This window comes from Silene latifolia, chromosome 2 (assembly GCF_048544455.1).
Source record: "Silene latifolia isolate original U9 population chromosome 2, ASM4854445v1, whole genome shotgun sequence".
NCBI classification, from domain to species: domain Eukaryota; kingdom Viridiplantae; phylum Streptophyta; class Magnoliopsida; order Caryophyllales; family Caryophyllaceae; genus Silene; species Silene latifolia.
Window position 1 is genome coordinate 168,979,723 of NC_133527.1, and position 26,379 is coordinate 169,006,101.

The window sequence follows — 26,379 nt, forward strand, 5'->3', positions numbered from 1 at the left end:
GTGTAATGCACGCAATTTAGAGATTGTATAGTTTAGGGTTTATGTTGGAAATATGCAGAAAAGCAATCAATTTGGGGATTTATAAGTAGGCCTGGCAAATGGTCATTCGGGTCGGTTCACATCGGATCGGGTTATTTTCGGATCAATAACTTATTTGGTCATTTTGGGTCGGGTCAATCTGGTTGTTTGGGTCATTTGGGATCATGATTTTGCCTTAATTAAGTCATTTCGGGTCAACCGGATCATTTTGGGTCACTTAAATCGGGTCGTTTTGGGTCCAGTCACTTCGGATATGTAGGGTCACTTTCGGGTGATGCATTTCGGGTCAGCCTTTTCGAATCGGGCCAGCTTTGTCACACCTATTTATAAGTAGGGCCTAACTTAATCACTAGCTTAGAGTGTTGATTAGAACATTTTTTTGAAAATGGTTCTTCCAATTATTATTATTTTCATTGGATTGATTTTTTTGGAACATTTTTTCTCAACTTTTCTGACCTAAATTCTTATTTTCTCGAAAATACATCAAATATATGTTACTTTTTTCCATAAATCAATTACGAGTACTATTTTTAAAGATACTTATAATGACAAAATTATGATTATGATTACTCGCACTAATCAATTACACTAAAACTCGCATTAACGAATACTATCTATACAATACTATTAAAAGGGGAACTTGAAATGCCACGTAGTAAATGCCACCTTACACTACCAAAAAGCCACGTCACTTACTACACATGACATGGCAAATTTTAATATGACATGGCGAGTTAATGTGATATAAATCATCAACTTATTATTATATGACATTAATTTAAATATTTTTTTATCCAAAATTTATATATCCCTTTCAAATTTACATCAAAATTTCATAATTTATAATTAAAATTTACACCAAAGTTTACATCATTATTTCTAATTTTAAAAGTAAAAAAGAAAAAAAAAAATATTAAATGCAAATAGCATAACAAATATTAAACTTTGGACTTTTAAGTTTGTACATAAATTAAACAACAATTAAAATCAAAATTCATATTAAATTTTAAATTTCGACGTTTATTGTTAGAATATTTTAAGCAACAAATAAATATCACGTAATTTTAATTTACTCCGTTTATTAAAAAAATAAATAGTTTGTAAATATTAAGAGTAAATAATAACATATTTAACATTAAACAAGGTGGCTTTTGTCAACAAAAAAATAAAAAATAAAATAAAAATTAAAGCAAACCTTTAACATTTCATTTCTCCTTGCTCCATATTTATGTTTATATTTAATTTGCTAATAATGATAAAGAATGCTCAAAAGTTCTAAAACCTTACTACATAATTATTATATATATTAAATTTGATGATAATAATAAAAAGACACCCAAAAGTCATAACATGAATCCTCAATTGGATATAAATGTTCGATGTAAGACAACATTTGTGAGCCAAATTTCACGCCAATATGTTTTTGCCCTCATCACCAACAAAATCGTAGTTGTATATGTAAATAGTCTTTTTTAAATCTTATCATTATATCAACATCAAGGTAAGTGTATTAAGGTAAGGTAAATGTATTAATGTTTTAAATTAATAATTTAATAATTTATTTTTAATTTCCATTGGTTATGAAATGCTCATCACTTTTTAAAACTTTCTTATGTAGGAACTATCAAGATTTGTGGTCAACAAATCCGAAATTAATATAAAACACACGATTAGAATTGTTGTGACAAAAACTAACATTTCACAGCACCCATAATATTGTAGCTAGTACTATAATAAATTGCGGAACTAAGAATTTGAAAGGAGCAACTCGTAATAATTGGATCATTAAGTCCCTATACTTCATCCATTAAACAATATTAAGCAAAAATGTGCTTTGACATTTCTCCAAATTTCCACCTTCGGGATTCAACCGTATACTTCAAAATAGGTAAACTAAGCATTCCACTCAATCATGTTTTCTATCAAAAGCCATTTTGAATAGGCATGTGTCTCATGTGTATAATTAAAGAAAATGAAAATTAAATTTAACGTGTACAAAAGAATAATGTAGATGTAAATAAACTTTTTAGATTCCTCTCATCTTTATAGTTATTAATAATTGATAATTAATTCACCCCACTAATTTAACATCTAACTCCTTTCTTAAATGATAATTTTTGGGCTTTTCACTCCATTATTTATGCTACCTATTATCCATGTCAATAAGATTGAGATCCTCGCAAATTTAGTTTCATTTTATGAGTGTTATTTTTCTAAGGAAAAATGATGATTAAAAAAACAACACATATCAAAATAAAGCATACATTTGAAAGTTTTTGAAATACTAATTTTTTTTATGAACCTAAAAACAATTAGTCATTTACATTCATGTTGTCAATCTTATAGTTAGTTTATAATATAGTATTAAGTCGAATGAATAGAGTATTTGTTTAAGTAATTCTAATATTTCTCTTCTTAGTCTTCTTTCTTCAATAAACCATCCCTACATAAAAAAAAATCACTTAGTCATTAATTTTTGTTATTAATTTAAGTTTCTCTTAAATAATGGAAGAAAGATGACATTGAGTCTAAAGATGTAAGTATATTTACCTTTGAATAGCACAACACCACAAATCTCAATATCCCTAAATAAGAAATAAACAACAAATATGCGAGGTTGAAAAATGTGATGTACTTCATAACCAATGGAAAATAAAATAAATAAATGAATTCTTAATTTAAAACCTTAATACATTTACCTTGGTGCTGATACAATGATAAAAAAAAAAAGTTAGTGACATATACAATTCTTTTCGCGATAGCGGTACAAAAATATTTACTTAACTGTTGTCTCACAAATGTTGTCTTCCGTCAAAAACTTATAGTCAATCTTGTAGTTAGTTTATAATATAGTATTGAGTGGAATGAAGGGAGTAGTTGTTTAAGCAATTCTAATATTTTCTTTCTCCATATAGTATTTTTTCTCCAATGAACCATCTCTAGGGAAAAAAAAGGAAAAATCCACCGAGTAATTAATAAGAAATAAAATGGTGAAATTTGATTTACGTGATATTAATCTTATCGTTATTAATTTAAATTTTTCTTTAAATAATAATACAAAAAGGGCATTGAGTCATAAAGATGTAAGTATATTTATTTACCTTCGAATAGCACAATACTACAAATCTTGATAGTTCCTACATAAGAAAGTTTTAAAAAGTGATGAGCAACCAATTGAACTTAAAAACAAATAAATGAGTTATTAATTTAAAACCTTAATACATTTACCAAACCTTAATAGATTTACCTAAAATCTAATTAGTGAGGGTGTTGCATGTTTGGCAATCTTTGTTTGATAATATTATGGTTTCATGTAATGTGGTTATGCGAATACCTATATTATTAATTAATTTTAATCGACTTCCATTGAGTTACTTGAGTTTTTCGATTATGTGAATACTGTATTATTAATTGATTTTAATCACTTCCGTTTGCGCATATTTGACCTATCACAAATCACGTAAAAGGATTTGAGTAACACCACTTACCATTTAAAACCCTCATAAAAGAACGTCAAATAATGGCATGGTTTTGATAAAAGTATTTACTATATAACACTTTAGTTTCTGATTTTACATAAAACTATTGTACAAAAAAACTAATTTGTCTTGATTTTATAAAAGTCTTAAAACATGAAACCATATTGTAGAATGTTATGATTTGATTCACTAAAAATATCATAGTAAAAAACAAAAGATCCCGTGAATTTCACGGGTCACAAAACTAGTTTTCAAATAACACACCCATCTACTCAAAAATTATGTCACACGGACAAATATCTCTTTCCAAATGAAAGAAACTTGGTGGATAAATTATTGTACTAGTTGTTAGGGTGAGCAAAAATCGATCATCCAAATCGATCCGATATCGATCTGAATTCGATCCGAATTTTTGGATATTCGATCGAGAAAGTTGAGTTTGGATCGGATATGTGATCCGAAACCTTTAGTTTTGGTTTAGATATGGATATTAGAATTAAAATATTTGGATATCCGATCCGAAACTATAGTTTTCTAGTATAATTTATACACCAACTTAATTAAAGTTTAAAATATTAGAGAAATATATAAGTGGTGCTTAAATTTCATGTCGAGAACATTGGAGTAAGAATACTAAAGCAAATCATCATGTAAGACGATGAATATGATCGTATTTCAAACTTAATTTTAAAGTAAATTTCAAAATATGGATATCCACATCTGATCCGATTATTTTGGATATTTGAACATTGGATATCCGAAACATTTGGTTTGGACTAGTTGGTTGCATCGCACGCGAAAGCGCGCTGTCCCCCAAGATAATTTGATCATAGACGTTATGTGTATGTTAGTGTATCTTTATATGGTAATAATTTCCGTTTCTTTACGAGTCCTTATGAAAGTTGTTTTAAGTAAACTTATTAATGATTATTAAAATTAACGTATCGAATTATGATGAAATTAATTAATTAGCTAAGCATATATATATAAATCGTTAAATGATGTAATTAAATTCAAAATAGCAATTAAAAGAATTTTATCCAACTTAATAAAATACGGGGTGTTACAATCACCCCATCTTTTTAAAAAGTTTCGTCCTCGAAACTTGAAAGTATAAATGGAAGGTTATGAAAATAAAACTGAAATTGGAATCGGTAACCAAAACATTTTAAAGGTTATTTATCGTAAGAATCAAAATTCTTTCAAAAGTTTCAAATAAAATTTTCCGAAAAGAACGATTCTCATCAAGGGAACGAAAGTGTTCTCGTTACGTATTCAAGAACATCACATTCCAAATCAAAGATAAGGTCAAAAGGCAAATCATTTGTATAAATCAAAAATCAAAATACCTTCAAAAACATTAATGAAGAGTTTTCAAAAATATAAGTCTCATTCATGGAACGGAATTGCTCTTGTCGTGCACACAAGAACGCTAACTTTCCAAGTCAGAGACAAATTTAAAACAAAAACTATTCGCCGACAATCGTAGAACAAGTTATCAAACGTTTCCGATAACTAGTTCTAACATCCGATCAACGTTAAAATCAAAATAAGAGAAAGGTAATTTTCTCAAATGTTCTTTTGCAAAAAGCCAAAGTAGAAATAAAGGTTTCACCTTTAAACTAAAAGGGAAGTTAAATTCCGGAAATATAATATTAAACTTTGACAAAGAAGCCATAAATAGATCAAGGTTAATAGAAATTGGATAAAATTTAAAGAAATTTCGGGTCTAGTAATTAAAATTACGATAAATGAGTTTATATTCAAGGAAGGAATAGGGAACTAAATCAAATTTTCATTTTCAAGTCTTCAAAAATAGGTTAGGTTTGCGGAAGTGACATAAACTTTTAAGAATGAATCGAAACTGGTAGCTTGAAAGTTTAGAAGTTATACAAAAAGGAAAGTAACTTAGATAGCATAAAAACAAAGTATGTTAAGAGAGCTCAAACTTAAGCCACAAGAGAGCTATAATGACTTTCATAGGGTAAAAATTGAAGTCAAAATTACAAGGATGTCAAAGATAGAGTTTCACAAGATACGAATGTCAAACTTAAAGGAGGAGCAAGATGAAGCGAGGAAATGAGGTATGAACGAAAGGGAGGAAAACGATTAATGGTATGAAAGAGGATTTTAAGGCTTAATCCATACGTTTCCTAAAACTTAAGGTTCTCTCTAACAAGGTCACGTCTATTAGGGTATTGTACCTTCATAACAAAATGACCAAATCACATTCCCAATCTATACGGGATTGTTAACATCTAAAAAATGGGTTTTCTTCCAAATTCATATTCTAACTTATCTCATGTTTACTCCTAGGGTGACGACGCTCAACCTACTAAGCTTTCAAATCCCCAAACATAAACAACAAAGCCAAGTTCTATAACTTTTAATTACATAGGCAACTCATTCCTAACACAAATAATCCACCAATCAATTATACTCACTTTATCAAGGAACTAGGTATAAGAATCACTAAGTATGTCTCATCACCTTACCTAAGTCTTTCCAACATCACAACTTCTCAAAACCGGGGTTATAGGTCAACCAGAAACAACTCCACAAGCCAAATTATCCAACCAAGGTTAACACCCCACAAAAGAAAGAGAACTATCTAAGAGGCGTTAAGGGAGGATTAGCAAGGGTGAAAGGACAAGTTGGGAGGATACAAATGTAACTTCCTAGGAAGAAGAATAGAGAGTTTAGAAGAAGGATAGGCACCAAGAGATTAAGAATAAGGCGAGATACAAAAAGAACGAGAAACATCTTCAAGGAAGTAGAAGCATTCTTCAAAGGTTGAACAAATCTTCAATCTTCAGCATTAGGCACAAAATCTTGATCTTCGTAAAATATAAGTGTCCTTTCAATGGAACGAAGATACTCTTGGCGATCACTCAAGAACATCAATATTCCAATTTAAAGACATAAAAATACATTTTTACACCAACAAATGATAAAACTAATTATCAGACGTCTCCAATAACAAGCTTTAACACTAATTGACGTTAAAACCAGTGAAAAACATTAAAATATTTTCAAAACCTTTAGTTCAAAATTTTGTTTATAATAAGGGTAATAACTCCATTAGCTATAGATAAGCTCACGGTCATTGATCTAAGAAACGGAAATTATTAAATAAATAAACTCGGACTAATTTTAAATAAACTTATTAATGATTATTAAAATTAACGTATCGAATTATGATGAAATTAATTAATTAGCTAAGCATATATATATAAATCGTTAAATGATGTAATTAAATTCAAAATAGCAATTAAAAGAATTTTATCCAACTTAATAAAATACGGGGTGTTACAATCTGTATATGTTGAGTGTCAATCACAATGAAACTTTTGTTGTTCTATTATTTTGATGGTTGAATCTATTACAAACAAAATTAAAACTATTCGTAAATAATTCATATTTAACTTTGTTGAGAGCATTAATATCAGAATATATAACAACCCGACCCGCCACCATCGTAACACAACCCTAATAAGATGGGATGTGTATCTTTGGGCCCATTATTTGTCCTCACTTAACCCAAAAAGCACAAGGTCTTGCTACTACTATTGAGCTCATCTTATATGCTTATTAACCCCTGTCGCACACTCTCTTCATTCTACTATCCTTGCCTACTTTCAACACTTTTTGTGCCCTCCTTCTGTATAATGACACTTTTCGTACCAATAAATTAGCTGACCAAACAACTTACATTTAAATATATACTCGGAAAAATAAAAGATTCGCACTTTTACGATGTCGAAAGTAACATATAATCAACACAACACAGCACAATGCTAGATGTATGAAGTAAAACAAACCTTGCGACCAAGTAGCAGAACCATGAGCACGATTAAGGCTACTCCTTGAACAACCCAATGGTCTCAATTGATGCGGTGTGCGACCATCTGCTCTCTCTATCTCCATTTTTAAATCTCAATTATTTACTTTAAACAATTTGTTGATGGTATTATGAAATTAATCGATTGTGGTCGGTGTAATGCACGCAATTTAGAGATTGTATAGTTTAGGGTTTATGTTGGAAATATGCAGAAAAGCAATCAATTTGGGGATTTATAAGTAGGCCTGGCAAATGGTCATTCGGGTCGGTTCACATCGGATCGGGTTATTTTCGGATCAATAACTTATTTGGTCATTTTGGGTCGGGTCAATCTGGTTGTTTGGGTCATTTGGGATCATGATTTTGCCTTAATTAAGTCATTTCGGGTCAACCGGATCATTTTGGGTCACTTAAATCGGGTCGTTTTGGGTCCAGTCACTTCGGATATGTAGGGTCACTTTCGGGTGATGCATTTCGGGTCAGCCTTTTCGAATCGGGCCAGCTTTGTCACACCTATTTATAAGTAGGGCCTAACTTAATCACTAGCTTAGAGTGTTGATTAGAACATTTTTTTGAAAATGGTTCTTCCAATTATTATTATTTTCATTGGATTGATTTTCTTGGAACATTTTTTCTCAACTTTTCTGACCTAAATTCTTATTTTCTCGAAAATACATCAAATATATGTTACTTTTTTCCATAAATCAATTACGAGTACTATTTTTAAAGATACTTATAATGACAAAATTATGATTATGATTACTCGCACTAATCAATTACACTAAAACTCGCATTAACGAATACTATCTATACAATACTATTAAAAGGGGAACTTGAAATGCCACGTAGTAAATGCCACCTTACACTACCAAAAAGCCACGTCACTTACTACACATGACATGGCAAATTTTAATATGACATGGCGAGTTAATGTGATATAAATCATCAACTTATTATTATATGACATTAATTTAAATATTTTTTTTATCCAAAATTTATATATCCCTTTCAAATTTACATCAAAATTTCATAATTTATAATTAAAATTTACACCAAAGTTTACATCATTATTTCTAATTTTAAAAGTAAAAATGAAAAAAAAAATATTAAATGCAAATAGCATAACAAATATTAAACTTTGGACTTTTAAGTTTGTACATAAATTAAACAACAATTAAAATCAAAATTCATATTAAATTTTAAATTTCGACGTTTATTGTTAGAATATTTTAAGCAACAAATAAATATCACGTAATTTTAATTTACTCCATTTATTAAAATAATAAATAGTTTGTAAATATTAAGAGTAAATAATAACATATTTAACATTAAACAAGGTGGCTTTTGTCAACAAAAAAATAAAAAATAAAATAAAAATTAAAGCAAACCTTTAACATTTCATTTCTCCTTGCTCCATATTTATGTTTATATTAAATTTGCTAATAATGATAAAGAATGCTCAAAAGTCCTAAAACCTTACTACATAATTATTATATATATTAAATTTGATGATGATAATAAAAAGACACCCAAAAGTCATAACATGAATCCTCAATTGGATATAAATGTTCGATGTAAGACAACATTTGTGAGCCAAATTTCACGCCAATATGTTTTTGCCCTCATCACCAACAAAATCGTAGTTGTATATGTAAATAGTCTTTTTTAAATCTTATCATTATATCAACATCAAGGTAAGTGTATTAAGGTAAGGTAAATGTATTAAGGTTTTAAATTAATAATTTAATAATTTATTTTTAATTTCCATTGGTTATGAAATGCTCATCACTTTTTAAAACTTTCTTATGTAGGAACTATCAAGATTTGTGGTCAACAAATCCGAAATTAATATAAAACACACGATTAGAATTGTTGTGACAAAAACTAACATTTCACAGCACCCATAATATTGTAGCTAGTACTATAATAAATTGCGGAACTAAGAATTTGAAAGGAGCAACTCGTAATAATTGGATCATTAAGTCCCTATACTTCATCCATTAAACAATATTAAGCAAAAATGTGCTTTGACATTTCTCCAAATTTCCACCTTCGGGATTCAACCGTATACTTCAAAATAGGTAAACTAAGCATTCCACCCAATCATGTTTTCTATCAAAAGCCATTTTGAATAGGCATGTGTCTCATGTGTATAATTAAAGAAAATGAAAATTAAATTTAACGTGTACAAAAGAATAATGTAGATGTAAATAAACTTTTTAGATTCCTCTCATCTTTATAGTTATTAATAATTGATAATTAATTCACCCCACTAATTTAACATCTAACTCCTTTCTTAAATGATAATTTTTGGGCTTTTCACTCCATTATTTATGCTACCTATTATCCATGTCAATAAGATTGAGATCCTCGCAAATTTAGTTTCATTTTATGAGTGTTATTTTTCTAAGGAAAAATGATGATTAAAAAAACAACACATATCAAAATAAAGCATACATTTGAAAGTTTTTGAAATACTATTTTTTTTTATGAACCTAAAAACAATTAGTCATTTACATTCATGTTGTCAATCTTATAGTTAGTTTATAATATAGTATTAAGTCGAATGAATAGAGTATTTGTTTAAGTAATTCTAATATTTCTCTTCTTAGTCTTCTTTCTTCAATAAACCATCCCTACATAAAAAAAAAATCACTTAGTCATTAATTTTTGTTATTAATTTAAGTTTCTCTTAAATAATGGAAGAAAGATGACATTGAATCTAAAGATGTTAAGTATATTTACCTTTGAATAGCACAACACCACAAATCTCAATATCCCTAAATAAGAAATAAACAACAAATATGCGAGGTTTAAAAATGTGATGTACTTCATAACCAATGGAAAATAAAATAAATAAATGAATTCTTAATTTAAAACCTTAATACATTTACCTTGGTGCTGATACAATGATAAAAAAAAAAAAGTTAGTGACATATACAATTCTTTTCGCGATAGCGGTACAAAAATATTTACTTAACTGTTGTCTCACAAATGTTGTCTTCCGTCAAAAACTTATAGTCAATCTTGTAGTTAGTTTATAATATAGTATTGAGTGGAATGAAGGGAGTAGTTGTTTAAGCAATTCTAATATTTTCTTTCTCCATATAGTATTTTTTCTCCAATGAACCATCTCTAGGGAAAAAAAGGAAAAATCCACCGAGTAATTAATAAGAAATAAAATGGTGAAATTTGATTTACGTGATATTAATCTTATCATTATTAATTTAAATTTTTCTTTAAATAATAATACAAAAAGGGCATTGAGTCATAAAGATGTAAGTATATTTATTTACCTTCGAATAGCACAATACTACAAATCTTGATAGTTCCTACATAAGAAAGTTTTAAAAAGTGATGAGCAACCAATTGAACTTAAAAACAAATAAATGAGTTATTAATTTAAAACCTTAATACATTTACCAAACCTTAATAGATTTACCTAAAATCTAATTAGTGAGGGTGTTGCATGTTTGGCAATCTTTGTTTGATAATATTATGGTTTCATGTAATGTGGTTATGCGAATACCTGTATTATTAATTAATTTTAATCGACTTCCATTGAGTTACTTGAGTTTTCGATTATGTGAATACTGTATTATTAATTGATTTTAATCGGCTTCCGTTTGCGCATATTTGACCTATCACAAATCACGTAAAAGGATTTGAGTAACACCACTTACCATTTAAAACCCTCATAAAAGAACGTCAAATAATGGCATGGTTTTGATAAAAGTATTTACTATATAACACTTTAGTTTCTGATTTTACATAAAACTATTGTACAAAAAAACTAATTTGCTTGATTTTATAGAAGTCTTAAAACATGAAACCATATTGTAGAATGTTATGATTTGATTCACTAAAAATATCATAGTAAAAAACAAAAGATCCCGTGAATTTCACGGGTCACAAAACTAGTTTTCAAATAACACACCCATCTACTCAAAAATTATGTCACACGGACAAATATCTCTTTCCAAATGAAAGAAACTTGGTGGATAAATTATTGTACTAGTTGTTAGGGCTGAGCAAAAAATCTGATCATCCAAATCGATCCGATATCTGATCTGAATTCGATCCGAATTTTTGGATATTCGATCAGAAAGTTGAGTTTGGATCGGATATGTGATCCGAAACCTTTAGTTTTGGTTTAGATATGGATATTAGAATTAAAATATTTGGATATCCGATCCGAAACTATAGTTTTCTAGTATAATTTATACACCAACTTAATTAAAGTTTAAAATATTAGAGAAATATATAAGTGGTGCTTAAATTTCATGTCGAGAACATTGGAGTAAGAATACTAAAGCAAATCATCATGTAAGACGATGAATATGATCGTATTTCAAACTTAATTTTAAAGTAAATTTCAAAATATGGATATCCACATCCGATCCGATTATTTTGGATATTTGAACATTGGATATCCGAAACATTTGGTTTGGACTAGTTGGTTGCATCGCACGCGAAAGCGCGCTGTCCCCCAAGATAATTTGATCATAGACGTTATGTGTATGTTAGTGTATCTTTATATGGTAGCTATCTGTATATGTTGAGTGTCAATCACAATGAAACTTTTGTTGTTCTATTATTTTGATGGTTGAATCTATTACAAACAAAATTAAAACTATTCGTAAATAATTCATATTTAACTTTGTTGAGAGCATTAATATCAGAATATATAACAACCCGACCCGCCACCATCGTAACACAACCCTAATAAGATGGGATGTGTATCTTTGGGCCCATTATTTGTCCTCACTTAACCCAAAAAGCACAAGGTCTTGCTACTAAATGGTGGGTGAAATCATTTATAAACATATCACAAGCTCCTTATTTTCCCGACGTGGGACAACTTTTCTCTTAAACTCTTGGGATGTTACAAAATATAGTTATGCCTTTTGCTTAGATGGTTAATTGTCAAAGAACACAATTACACGGAATACATAAGACATTTGTATTATGCTGTAACATGCGAAATAAAGTAAACATCACTCCAAACATTAATCTTTACTGTTGCCAAAAAAAAATCTTCCCCCTCCCCTTCCTCCTCATACTAATCGTTCTTCTCCCCTTAGCCCTTATTACTCCTCCTGCTCCTCCTTTTTCCCCACCTTCCTCGCCCTCTACCTCGTCCTCCTCTTTCTCTCCCTCTTTTCTCTCCAACGCCGCTCCATCCTAAACCACCACCTCCTCTTCAACCTCGTGGTCCTCCTTCTATCCTTTCCCCTTTCTCCTCCCATATACCTTCTACTAGCTTAGAACCCGTGCAAAATTGCATGGGCTTGTATAAAGTATTTTGAATTTTTTTGTATAAATAATTGGCATAGGGGGAAAAGAAAATAAGGCTAACGTTTTTTTTAAAAGGTGAAAAATAACATTAACCACTTTAATTTTGCACCAATTTTTTTTTAAATATTTGCATAATTTGTTTTAGTTTGGATTTAAGACCAATACGGCCATTAAAAATGGGTTTAGTTAATTCATTACTATTATATACGGAGTATGTAACATATTATATATGAATATACAAATTAACTAACAAATTTGAATAATGTGTCTCTGATTTGCCCAACTGCAAACTAATCACTTTATCCAAACTATAAAACTTGTATGATAAATAAATCCACTGATAAATATTTGGCCAAAATATTGCGAGAAATGGTAGATAAAAATTCCATTTAGTGTTTTATGTTTTATTAACTAACAATTCCAGATGTTTTTTCTTGACATTTTATAAAGAATGAATTTACCAAATCCAAAGACATAGCGAACTTTGTCTATTCTGGATATAAATTAAAATTTGTTACTAAATATAAAGTACGCATGAAATAAATTGATTGAAAGTTGAAGACTCAAAGTTACAAATTGTACAAATTGGTAAGCTTGATTTACTCGATTCTTGGATTATCTAAAGACTGCGAGACTCGAGAGCAATCTATTTGGCGACCATCTTGCTCATGCGAGAAACTCGTGTTTTAAAATCTGTGACATTCTTCCGCATAAACTTGTCTTACAAAATCAGCACACAAAAATGAGAAGACCGTTATTTTCCATTTACTAAAGATAATAATTCGACTTCTACTCTACTCGACATAAATATTAATCACTTGTATACAAATTAAAATCTTCATAAGGGAATACAATTAGTCCCTTGTGCCATTTCCCGCCCCTCCCTTCCACCTCTGTTCCATCTTTATATACTATCAAAACAAACTTTAAGGTACAACTCTAATAATGTAGACATGTAGAAATGTGGTGATGCCTTGGTATTGTTGTCTAGGTCTTTTTGTTCTTATAATTGGTGTTGAAGTTGGTTTTCTTATACCACAAATATTTTTTTTAACTTAACTACTGGAAAAAATATGATGAAATAAAACATTTATAAATTTTAAAGCCAATTTGCATAGACAGTTAATCTTCCTGGAGGCGGAAGGTACCCGTTCTAATATTAAAACGGATCAAATATCATCCCACTTGGGCATATTTGATCCGTCTTAATAAGCTTAATAAGCTTAAGACGGATATATCAGTTTAAATGTAAATTTGCCTTGCATAGAATATGGAGAGATTGGAAAGGAAAACTCTTCTAATGGATGGAAAATGAGTGAAACAAACCAAAGCTCTGTATACAAAGGTTTAAATAAGACTTGTTATCAAATAATTGGTCTATACCCCTTTTCTTGGTCTTTATGTCTAAACCAAAGGTAAACCAAATGACCGAGACGGAGAGAGCACTAAAATAGCTATATTAAAGCTAAACGGAAAGATGGGGTCAGTTTTGTACAGACTGCACTTAGTTACATTTGCCTCAATATATGTTAAAGATCACTTTAACAACCTTTTGTAGGTGTTTATAATTCAATTGAACCATAATGGCAACTTGGCAACCAAAAGTATTTAGCGAAATACATAAAACCAGAGCCATGGTCAAGGATTTTCTGAGGGAATCAAAATCAGGTACTACATGATCCTGAAGTAAAAGATAGCAAAGCACCAAATAATGAAAAAACCCAACCAAAAGAAGATGCTTATCATAGTCTGGCCATTTATGTGACGACGTGATTGGAGAAGTTAAAAGACATGTCAATTTTGTCGATGCTAAAGGAAAAACATTATAACATTACCAAATTCAAGTAATAGGATAAGAATCAGAGTGACGAAATTTTCTTCAATATATAGCCTTCCTGCAAATAGTAGATTGGGCAAGCGTTAAAATAAACACTTTTCATCAAGTCTTTAAATCATGTATAGGTTTAATAATTATTATGATATATGCAACAGGATTATTATTTGTATGACAACAATGGTAGAATGAGTAGAAGTGAAAAACTAAATAAAAAAATCAGCAGAAAGAATGCATAGATTAATGGGGCGGAATTACATGTATGACGTGGACTAAATAAAAAGAGTATTCACAACTAATAGACGCAATAGTACAATTTAGGAATTGTCTTATTATTCGCCTTCAACATTCCTATGGTCAAGTGAGAATATCTCATTACCAGTTAATCCATTTACTCATGGGTATGAGTTGGTTCGTACAAATTAAGTCAAAACAATCAGGTACGACTTCACTTGGTACTATTCGCCTATAACTTAAATAGTCACTTGTATTCTATTTTGACTATTAAAATTGATCGGTTAGACTTTTCATGCCACTGAAGGGTTCACCAAAAAGTCTCTAAGTTTAGAGACTGGGTGTAATCACATCTTTCATGAGATCCTTTGTTAGCCCCTATAAGAATCGCTCGGTACACCCCGACATTAATCATCAGTTATCTTTACAGAGAAGAGAATTACGATTATGTCAACGACAAAAATATGATAACAAATCATGAAGCTTAGACATACCCCAATAACACATAGCAGGGTTAATGAATTTCATTGAGTTGTGATCTATTCATATCGCCTATAAAAAGAGTAAGTTATATTAGTATCTTTGCCATCAATGAATTGACAAAAAAAATAAAAGAGTAACATATAGACCGATAGATCGCTGAAATGCTCCACATACCGAACACACCATTGAATTCTACAAAATTTCCTTTGCAAGAGTCACAAATGAACAACAAAGTTATTCCACTATTGCTTATGTTTACATGTATATATTGATACCAACTTCATACATAATCCAAAACAAATAAGTATAAAGTATCAGGGACCTTCCCATAGAGCAATAATCTAAGAAAAAGCTACATATTCAATTACCGCATAAAGGATACGATGAACTCTTAATCTGCTTGTATAACAAAGGATAAGATGAACTATATAAACTGCTTGTATAACCGCTCTTAATTAGAGTAACATTTAGTTTTTGAATTCTTGTTGATACAAATCCTTAGGGAAAAACAGAACAAAATTGAACAGTAAGTTAGCCCAGCTTATGAGAAAATTGTAAAGAAAAACGTAGAAAACACAAAATTACACAATAGAGAATAGAAAATAAGCTAAAAATCAATTCAAGTGAAATTGTTATAGAGGATAGAAATTAACCTTCATTCTAAAACTACAGGAGTAGAGAATATGCGTAATCTGAAATCAGGAAAGAAAAGACTTGTGCACAGAAGAACAATACACCATTGAATTTCAGGGCAGGAAAAAATGTGTGGACTGAATGAATAGCAGAAAAAGAAACAAAACAACGGTATGAAATAAGAAAGAAAAAGAAAAAGAAAAAGAAAATATTGAAATAGGGAAACGACGGGATGGTAATTACCTCTTTGATTGTATTATTGTAAATCGTGATCCATAAAAACATGGTAACTTGTTGATAATTGCTTCGTCAACCGACATAAATCCTGGTAAAACGTGAAGGGTGTAGATGACGGGGAGGGAAAGGGGAGCAGTAAACGGAGGTTAATAGGAAAAATAGGAGATGATGAGTAAATAGGGGATGAGAATATGAGAAGAGATGGACATGTAAAAGGTTTTAGGCGGCTGTAAACAATATTCTAATTAGGGTTGGATGTATAACAAAGTCTTAGGCGGGAAAACTTTGTACCATAATGCGACACGTGTATAGTTTAATCCTTAGTGGTTCTTCTATTATACTTTAATATAGATATAGATGTTCCCCTGTTCCCCTCTTATGTATCCTTCATTTTCCCCTATTCCTCCCCTTACTCTCATATTACTTTTCCCATTTTTCCTAGTAGTACTACTCCTCCATATCTTCCCCTTCCCCCCCCCCTCTTCCTTCCTTTTTCCCTTTCCTCTTATTGTTCGCATCTTTCATTCCCGTTTCTCAGTGTTTGGATGATTAATTGTTACAGAAATCGAGCGCTTCGCGTACGGTACACCAAGATAGTAATAATAACGATGAAGTTTAGTTTTTAAATCTTATTGTTTATTGAATCGTGATTACATCATTAACAAATTAAAGGGGTACCATCATAACTTAATAAAGATATTTTTAAGTATTAAGAATTGAGTAACTTCTATAAAATCTTATTAAAAGGCTAACCTAAAAAATGTGACATGCATGACAAATTTAATTGTGACATGGCAATTCTTAATGTGATGGTGAATTAATGTGACATGTATTATCAATTTATATGACATTGATTTAATTCATTTATCTATAAATCTATAAATAAAATAAAAAGGCAAGCCAAAAGTATCTCATTTCACCATTAAAATCCTAGCAAGTCACATAATTATTTCTTATTTAAAAAGGAAAAAAGAAAAAAAAATTGAAACATTAAATGCAAATAGCATAACAAACATTAAAATTTAGCCTTTTAAATTTTTATATAAATTAAACAACAATTAAAAATCAAAATTCATACTAAATTTTAAATTTCGACGTTTATTGTTAGAATATTTTAAGCAAATAAAAATTAATTAATTAAAATAAACCTTTTACATTTCATTTCTCCTTACTCCATATTTATGTCTATATTAAATTTGCTAATAATGAAAAAAATGATCAAAAGTCATAAAACCTTGCCACATATTTAAGTATATAGTAAATTTGATAATAATAAAAAAAGATGTCCAAAAGTCATAAAACTTATCCTCAATTGGCTATAAATATTTGATGGAAAGCAACATTTGTGAGCCAAAATTCAAGCCTAACCTCATCACCAAGAGAATTGTACGTGTCAATAGTGTTTCTTATAATTGTATCAACATCAAGGTAAGTATATTAAGGTAAGTTAAGTATATATTAAGGTTTTAAATTTATTTATTTATTTATTTTTAAGTTCAATAAGTTATGAAATACTCTTCACATTTTTAAACTTCACATATACGTTGTTTTGTTCTCATTTAGGGGCTATCAAGATTTGTGGAGTTGTGTTATTCAAAGGTAAATATACTTACATCTTTATGATTTAATGCCCTCTTTCTTTCATTATTTAAGGGAAAATTTAAATTAATAATGATAAGGTTAATATTACATAAATCAAATCCCACCGTTTTGTTTGTTATTAATCACTCAATGGTTTTTTTTGTAGGGATGGTTCATTGGAGAAAGATGATTATATGAAGAAGAGAAATACTAGAATTGCTTAAACAAGTACTCTCTCTCCATTCCACTCAATAATCCTCTATTTACTAAATGAATAGGGGAAACTCCCACTTTTTTCGCCTAAAAGATTTTTCCTAGAATAGTGCGTGGTATTTTTAACATATACTAAAGGTGTAGACATGATAAGTTATAAATGGACATAATCTTTTGTTTTTAAATATTTATATCATTTAATATTTCACATTCTGCACAAATTTATCTCCGATGTTTTTAGGATAAGGAAATTCTTTTTTAAAAGAACCTATTGATAAAAATTTATTGACTTTTTATGATAAGAAGTTGCGGCTAAAAAATATGGTATTAGTAAATATTTGTTAAAAATTCATTGACTTTTTATGATAAAAATTTGCAGCTAAAAAATATGTTATTAGTAAATATTTGTAAATTAAAATCATTAATTTCTCGATAAAAAAACAAAAAAATACTCATTTTATTACTTCTTAGGATCTAAATTTTTACTTATTTCTCCAATCAAAATACATTAAGGAGAAATATGAAAAATAAGTGAATTGCCAATTTAAATTCTATAAATAGTACACTAGAAAGTAAGACTCTATAAATATCATGCATATATTGCACGGGGTCTATATTATTAACTCTATAAATAACACACATTCATTGCGCGGGATCTAAACTATTATATTATAAACTAACAACTAGGTATTTGTTGAATGGGTTTCCACATGGGTGTCATGAATTACTCGATTCATTTGAAAGTATTTTTTTTTAAAAACCACATGTTATTAGTATATTAATCAAAATAACAACTAAAGTACAATATATAGTTTTGGAAATAAACGAAAGTTGTCAAAGGAATAAGGCATTAACTAACTAACTACAGAGTAACTTTTATGTATTTCAAGACTATATCTTTTTAAAATGGATCAAATAATTGCTCGGACAAATCTTAACAATACTATAATATAACAAAACTAAAACAGATAAACCCGTGATTTTCACAGGTCACAAACCTAGTTAAATAATTTATAATTGTGGAAAAAAATGTTATGATGTAATTGCGGACTAATATTAATGAAAGCTTACATTTTAGCCCTAAAAAAAATAAAATTGTGGAATGAAAATGTTAAATGCAAATCAATAACAAATAAATTTAAATTAACTAAATTGATATGAATTAGAGTAAAATTTTCTCTAATTGACGAAATAATTAATATCTATTCACTAAAAAAAAGTTTCGGTTACGTATAAGGAAATAAAATGTTACATGAGCTACAAGCCAACTGAACACCTTTGAGAATATTTTGAATTTGTTATACTTTATTTCTTCTTTTCCTTGCAAACTCCATCACTTCAATTCAAACGCAAAGAGATTGAGTTTCACCGATTTCATCCCGTAAATATGCTCTCATGTTAAGCTTGTCCCACTGAAATCTGGAAACAACAATACAAACCCATGTTTAGTTTAGAGTAACAACTCTATAATCGACTCGTTTTTTTGAAGGCTTTACTTTTGTTACACAATTTACCAATTGTCCCAACGAGAAGTAGTAATTGAGTAAATATCAATTTTTAAAGAGCCTAACTTTGAGTTCCCAATTGTAGATACCCGTATCTGTGGATATTGTCATTTATAGAAATCCCGTCAAACACCCGATGATGATAGGACGACATGTATTTCGTCTGGCAATGTCACTATTTGTGACTTGTTTTACGATGTGGAATGGGCGCCGTCGATAGTTATTTCTAATTTAAATGACATTTAAATTAATGGTTTGTTTTCTCGATAAATTCGTTCTTAAATTTGAATTTATATTTCTCGATTTTATTTTATTGAAAATAAGATAAATTTTTGATGTTTTGAATCGTTTAATTTAGTTTGAAAAATCATTTTGAATATCAATCATTTTAAAGTTTGATTTAAAAACTCGATTTAATATGATTTTGGGTGTTTGTTTATGAGACAACCACAAAGCTTATTTTTTTGTGTAAATTGGGCAAGAATACCAGCAAGCAACATTGGCATAACACTCACCATACTCCCTCCCACCGACCCAGGATCAAATCCCCTTAGCTACACTCCCCTCTCCCATTGTTTTTTTGCTCCATTTCAGCCGTGACTTTGCCCCTTTTCCAAGCTTTCGAACCCGACTCATTTTTAGCCTACATTCATCCATTACTCCTTCCCCAAGTAACCTACCTTCTAGAGTCTTCCAAACCCCCAAAATATCTCCACATTTCAGCCAAAACCGAGCCCTACCCCCTCCTCTAAGAAACCCTCATCTCCAACACCTATATATACCCCATTTCAAGAGGTTAGAAAAAATAGAGAGAGACCCTTAAGCATACACATCCACACACCTAAGAAAACCCTTGAAACCAGAAGAAAACCACAAGAAAAATCGACTCAAAACCTAGCTCGAATCCTCTCGAAAAACTGAGTGTACAAGCATCATGTTGCCCTCGTTTTTCATGTCCTTACACCAAAAAGACCCATTCTTTGTTTACATATGTCAAATCTACACTATTCTATGATTCCAAAACATCTTTCTAATCGAATTTTCGTTGAGAAACGAGTTCACAAATCAAGTTTGAAAAACAGCCTTTATTTCGAAGAAAAACGTGTTTCAAGTTCATTTGTATTCGTCGACGACGGCCTCTCGAGACAAGATCTACTATCGATTAAGACACAAGACTTTGTCAACGATACATGTAGGTTGAGGGTGCATATAATATCTCCCTCCTTCTCCTTTTTATATATGTTTTTATCGCTTTATTTCATTACTTTATGTCAGTATAGGATCGTCGTACTTTTTGCTAAATGAAACTAGAATAGTTTGAGTATGAGTTAAAGTGCCATTCCGACACCCGTGTTGACTCGAGTTTGAAAGGCTTAATTCGCCTGAAGTGATTGAAATGCCTCGCACTTTTACATATCCTCGTGTTGGAAGAGGGCAATTAATTAAAATGAGTTTATTTCGATTCGTGAAACGGTCTTTTATATCTCATATGACACGTTTTTTGCTCGGCTATTTTACTCCTTGTCGACTTCAATGCTTTAAATCATGACATGATTCTCGAGGCAAGACTTGCTAAATAATATGACTAAATTGACTATTTATTTCAATTGGTAAAATATCCAATTTACTAGACATTTTAGGACATAAAATGAAGTAATTAACATGTAAATGAAATTTACAACTTCTCTAATTCTAATTGAATCCATCTCTTCTCTCGCCCTATTTCTTACTAGTACGGAAGTGCGTGCTTATCATCTTTCCGTTTGCACTCGATGACTAAAAATGGAAAATTTTTGACGCAAGATTTGCCTTGGGAACCGTGTATGAGCACACGACTTTCCTCCTCCATTTTCTCGTTTTTTTGGTCTTTTAACTTCAATTTTTGACGATCCTATTTTCGTAAATTGTGGTCGTTATTAATTTGCTAGCACGTTGGATTCAATTTAATTAATAGATCGTATTTAATTTGTTATTTTGTTTAACTCGTTTTATAAATCAATTTGGCTGGCTTAGATTTGGTTGGTTTTAACTTGTTTATTTTTTCGAGTCAAATGTTTTTAAATAAACCTTGATTTTATTTAGTTAGACTTGGATAACGTCTAATTCTATAAAATTGAGCGATGTGCACGCATTACGAAGAACGACCCAAGGCCGAGTTCTAGGCCGTGAGCCGTCCCTCCTTTGGCACAAATTTCGAGACCTAAGGCCGTGTCTTGTGTCATAGGTTTGATTTATGCATTAATCTCTAACGTTTGCTGTTCTATCTTATGCTAAGCGTAAGCCCTTTATATCCCTCTCTTTGTTTGCGTTCTCTATTTTCGAATGAACTCACATGCTAAATTAACTTGACAAGTTTGTTTGCATTAAATCGACTTTGAAACTCAATTCAAATGTTAAGAATTAACAAAATAGTTGCATTTCTCACATGTGCTCATAACCTAAATAGCCATCCTTTTCGATTAATAGAGGCCATTATTGCAACGGGCGGGGTTGTGTGTTTTTCTAATGAAATTATTTATACTTCCTAACACGTAATCTCACACGAATCTGAAATCTCTAAAATTGGTTTTCTGAATTCCATTTAAAAATTTAGTGGCGACTCTTTCAAAATTTAAAATATTTTTTTTTTGAAAAGAAACATTGCGTGGATGAATTTACCTTGTCCACAATTTGACGACTCTGCTGGGGACTGTGAAACTCGAAAAGGAAAATGATGGCTATTAGGATTATCTAGCACATGTTTCTTTGCCCGTTTGGCATGCATAAACCAACGAGACTTTAGGAGGACCATTTTCTCTCTTGAGTCGATCTTAAGGTAAGAAAGTGACGTCCACTATGCCCGACTTAAAGGTTAAGGTGGTCCCGCTGAGGTTAGCAACTACTTACTTGCCATATTACACAGTGTGTGGTAGGTTTGTCGTTCCCTAACGTAGTGGGATTATGGGCATAGACCCATTTTAGAAGACCGACCGCGACTTAGAAGAGTCTAGGCTCATGCATAGCATCCATACTATGCGAATGACTAATTGTGTTTTCTGACTCGGTTTTTTCTTTAAACTGTTTCGAAAATATTTAGTCAAAACGGTTGTTTTTTTTTGAAAAAAAATTCAAGTCGTTTTCAAACCCGTCTATTTCGAAATTTTGATCTGATTTTAGCCCATCATTTTCGAAAAATTCTCAACTCCATTTTCAATCCCGAACTATTGAACTTGCTATCCTTTGAAAAAGAACATTTCCGAAGCGAAGCTCTGTCAAAATAAGTTTAGAATTTCGGCCCAAAATGATGTTTTTTATGCTGACATGCTTTTCAAATATCCATTTTCAAATCAATTCAATTATTTCTCCGAACCATAACCGAGCATGAGATGTATCGAGCCTTGAGTAGTGTCTTGGCCACGTAAGGTCAACCATTGTCACACCACAAGAGTCTAGGACACGATCCATTTGGGTCACCCAAGCTTACATTTTGGGTTCGAGTCATGTTTGTCCAAGTCAAACCACGAGAAAGGTCTTAGCTAGGCCACTTTAGGCGTGTTCACGAAACTCATGGGCCAAGCACGGTCCAATCACGGGTTTAGTGATGTCCGGTCCGGTTTGGAATCGAGTCGTAATGTTGTCACTCCCGTTAGAATCTCGAGTCTGAGTCAAATCGATGTCTAAATCAAACCACGAGTTTAACCTTTGGTCAGATAAAGTCCAAGTCCTCGTCGAGTCGGTTTTTTTAAGTCGAGTCTTCGAGTGTGCAGGTTTTTGTTCAATTATTGATTGGTTCAGGGGTTTCTTGTAGAAAGGCCATCGAAAACCCGATTTCAAAAAGTGGAAGATGTTGTTAACAAGCTCGCCGAGTCAGTGAACCTTATGATGGCTCGAATGGAAACAATGAATCAAAGCTTAGTGGGGATTCCTCTCTACTTACTCCACCATTGCCTGATTTGGAGAAACAGTTAAAGTTTATCGAGGACCGTTTGAAATTGTCCCAGGGGAAGAACATACACTATGAAAATGCTAGGGTCTATACCCCAATTCAAGACAAGTTTCCCACTAACTTTGTGCTCACTGATATCCCAAAGTTTTAGGGTACGAAGGATCCGGTCCACCATGTCAAAGCCTATAAAGAATACATGTCCTTGAAGGGAGTTCCTGCTGATATGCTCTCCCAAATTTTTGCTCAATCACTTGAAGAACACTCGAAGGCGTGTATCTATAATCTTGAACTTAAGAACTTCCCTGCATTCGAAGATATCACTACGGAGTTCTGTAAACATTATGCTGACAATGTTGAAATTCAAACTAGCATGGGAACGCTAGAGGTTATGACCCAGAAACATAAAGAGGGTTTTTACTGAATTCTACTCGACATGGCGCGCATAAAGCGTGAAATTGGATAAAAATCTAGAAGAACCCGAAATGGTAGACAAGTTTATAAAGAATTTACGACCTGTTTACCGTGATGCAATCAAATATCAAAATTCAATTCTTTCAAATAATTGGCAACAATTGGGAGAAAGGTTGAAGATGATGTCAGAGAGGCACAAAATGAAAAACCTAAGGGGTATACTGGGGCCTCTTCATTTAAGGGCAAGGCTCTTGCAACGAGTCACTTTTTTGAAACCATCAATTTGTTAGAAGGACAACCGAAAAGGCCGCAACGCCAAAATCCTAGGACATTTACAGATATTGGATGTACCTACACTTATGCCTTCCAAAGGCTGATGGCCCAAGGAAAAATGAAACCTATAGGTCCAACTCTGGACCTTCCTGCAGATAAACGAGGTTGTAACACCCCCATATACCAAGGAGCCTTAACAAGACCTTCCCTAATATATAAGGGCGTTACCATCTCGGTTGCCCGAGGACAGTAATAATCAAATGTCGATAAAAGAACAATTAAGTTATATTACAGGTGATTAACAAAACTAACGGTATAAAGATACAATTTAAAACCACTATCAACTATGCGAACTACTACTGTCGTGACTCGTGATATACTCATCCCGCCAAGCACCCAGCTATCATCCAGATCACAACCTGCTAAAACTGACTGCTCACCATAAGGGATCACGGCAAACACAATAGAAAGAAACAACAAGACAAACCACACAAGGTCAGTAACTGAGGAAATAAACCAACAACCACAGACACAGCATAAGTACACAAATCATACACATACACACACACACACACACATCTCCAATCAACCAATCACCGTCACCGACTGTCCACTGGACCAGCCCTGCCAGTGGGGGACTGCATCCGTTCCCACCTAAGCCCCGCTCATCATACCGAGCGATAAACCCATGTCCATTAATGTGCACATCCCCTCCCGTGGCGGGTTCCACGGAGGGCGAACTACGGGCGTGAAGCCACTCCCGCAAGTAACTCCACTCAGCCGAGGACGCACCTCGAGAACCATAGACAAACAATCATAATCAGCTGCACCACAACGATGATAAATGAAACAACACAACACAACACCAACCAACTACCATAATCAATCAACCACATCGACACTACAACAGCCAAACCACATCAAAAGACACTCTAGACAACCAACAGTACTGAGTAGGCGAACCTACCTTTATCGCACCGCAGGCCGCAGCTATTCCGCTTCCGATCACAAGACACCAATCAACCAAGTAATACACCTATACAAACAGTACAACTATCTATCACTATCGCTACAATCCTAACTGAAAACAACGATGACGATGATGATGACGACGATAACATACCTAAGCATAGCAACCCGGCGTCAAGACCGCTACCCGACTCAAGCATCCCATTCCCATGGTGTAAGCATCCTCAAGGCAAGGGCTATGGTGAAGGAGAAAGAGAGTGACGGCATCTAGGTTTAGGAAATGAAGTGCGGAAATGATTTGAGGTTTCACAAAACACGATTTATAATTCCCCGCTGCAAACCCGTTACTTGATCGAGTAACTAACTTACTCGATCGAGTGACCCCTACTCGATCGAGCTCCCAAGCTACTCGATCGAGTAGCCTCAGCTAGATCGAGTCCCACACAAGCCAAAGCTCACATCGTGACAAGACATCGCCCGTAAGTTCTCCTAAGGTCAAGATCAGTGTCTAAGGCCAGTCAACGTCGGTCAACGGGTCCCTAAAAGGACGGGTATTACAGTCTTCCCCCCTTAAAAAGATCTTCGTCCCCGGAGTTCAACTCATCCTCCTCCCCGACACAAGACAAAGGATCAAAGGTCAACACCACTGCTTACTCGACACAGGTCAACATACTCGTTTAGAAACATCATCCCACTATGTATGTTCATCAGACATCATCATCATCCACCTTAACACTCAATACACAACACGACTCTCAGCGAATTACCAACTTCCTCTTGAATCACTGAACACATACTAACCACAAGAACGACTAACTCGACTATCACTTGCACTTAGTACATAATGTTATTCAAACGTACACCAACACAACTATCATACTATACTTTCATCCATTACTTGTCAACGATTACCAAATACAAAACATACAAAACAACGGTCCTACCACTGATTCACAACGATACATTACTCATTCCATTTTATTACCTTAACCATACAATACAACTCGGCTGATAACAACTCTACTACTGCTAATAACATCTAATTCTCATGACAACATAACGAATAATTAACTGAAAATGAAGTATTACGACATGCTATACTATTCAACAGTTATAAACTGCTACTCAATTACACAATAACTACTATAAAATTACCCAAACAATCATTCAACATACTTTCAAATGTCATGAAAACACTATAAAATTGTTATAATTATGCCATTTTCCTTTTTGCGACATTACTCTTCCCCTCTTAAAAGGAACTTCGTCCCCGAAGTTCACCATCAAACAACTTTCCTGTCCCTCAAACCGATTACATATTATACCATATTGACATTACTTACAAACCACAAAGCAAACCTTGACTCATGATCACCCATACACTTCTTGACATTACACTATTTGACTTGTATAAATATAAAACT

General features: G+C 32.0%; 1 protein-coding gene across 1 annotated transcript in view; it reads right to left on the minus strand.

The window, feature by feature from the left end:
- Nucleotides 1-26,379, minus strand: part of LOC141631071 (uncharacterized) — a 204,823-nt gene that overhangs the window by 150,459 nt on the left and 27,985 nt on the right. The window lies entirely within an intron of this gene.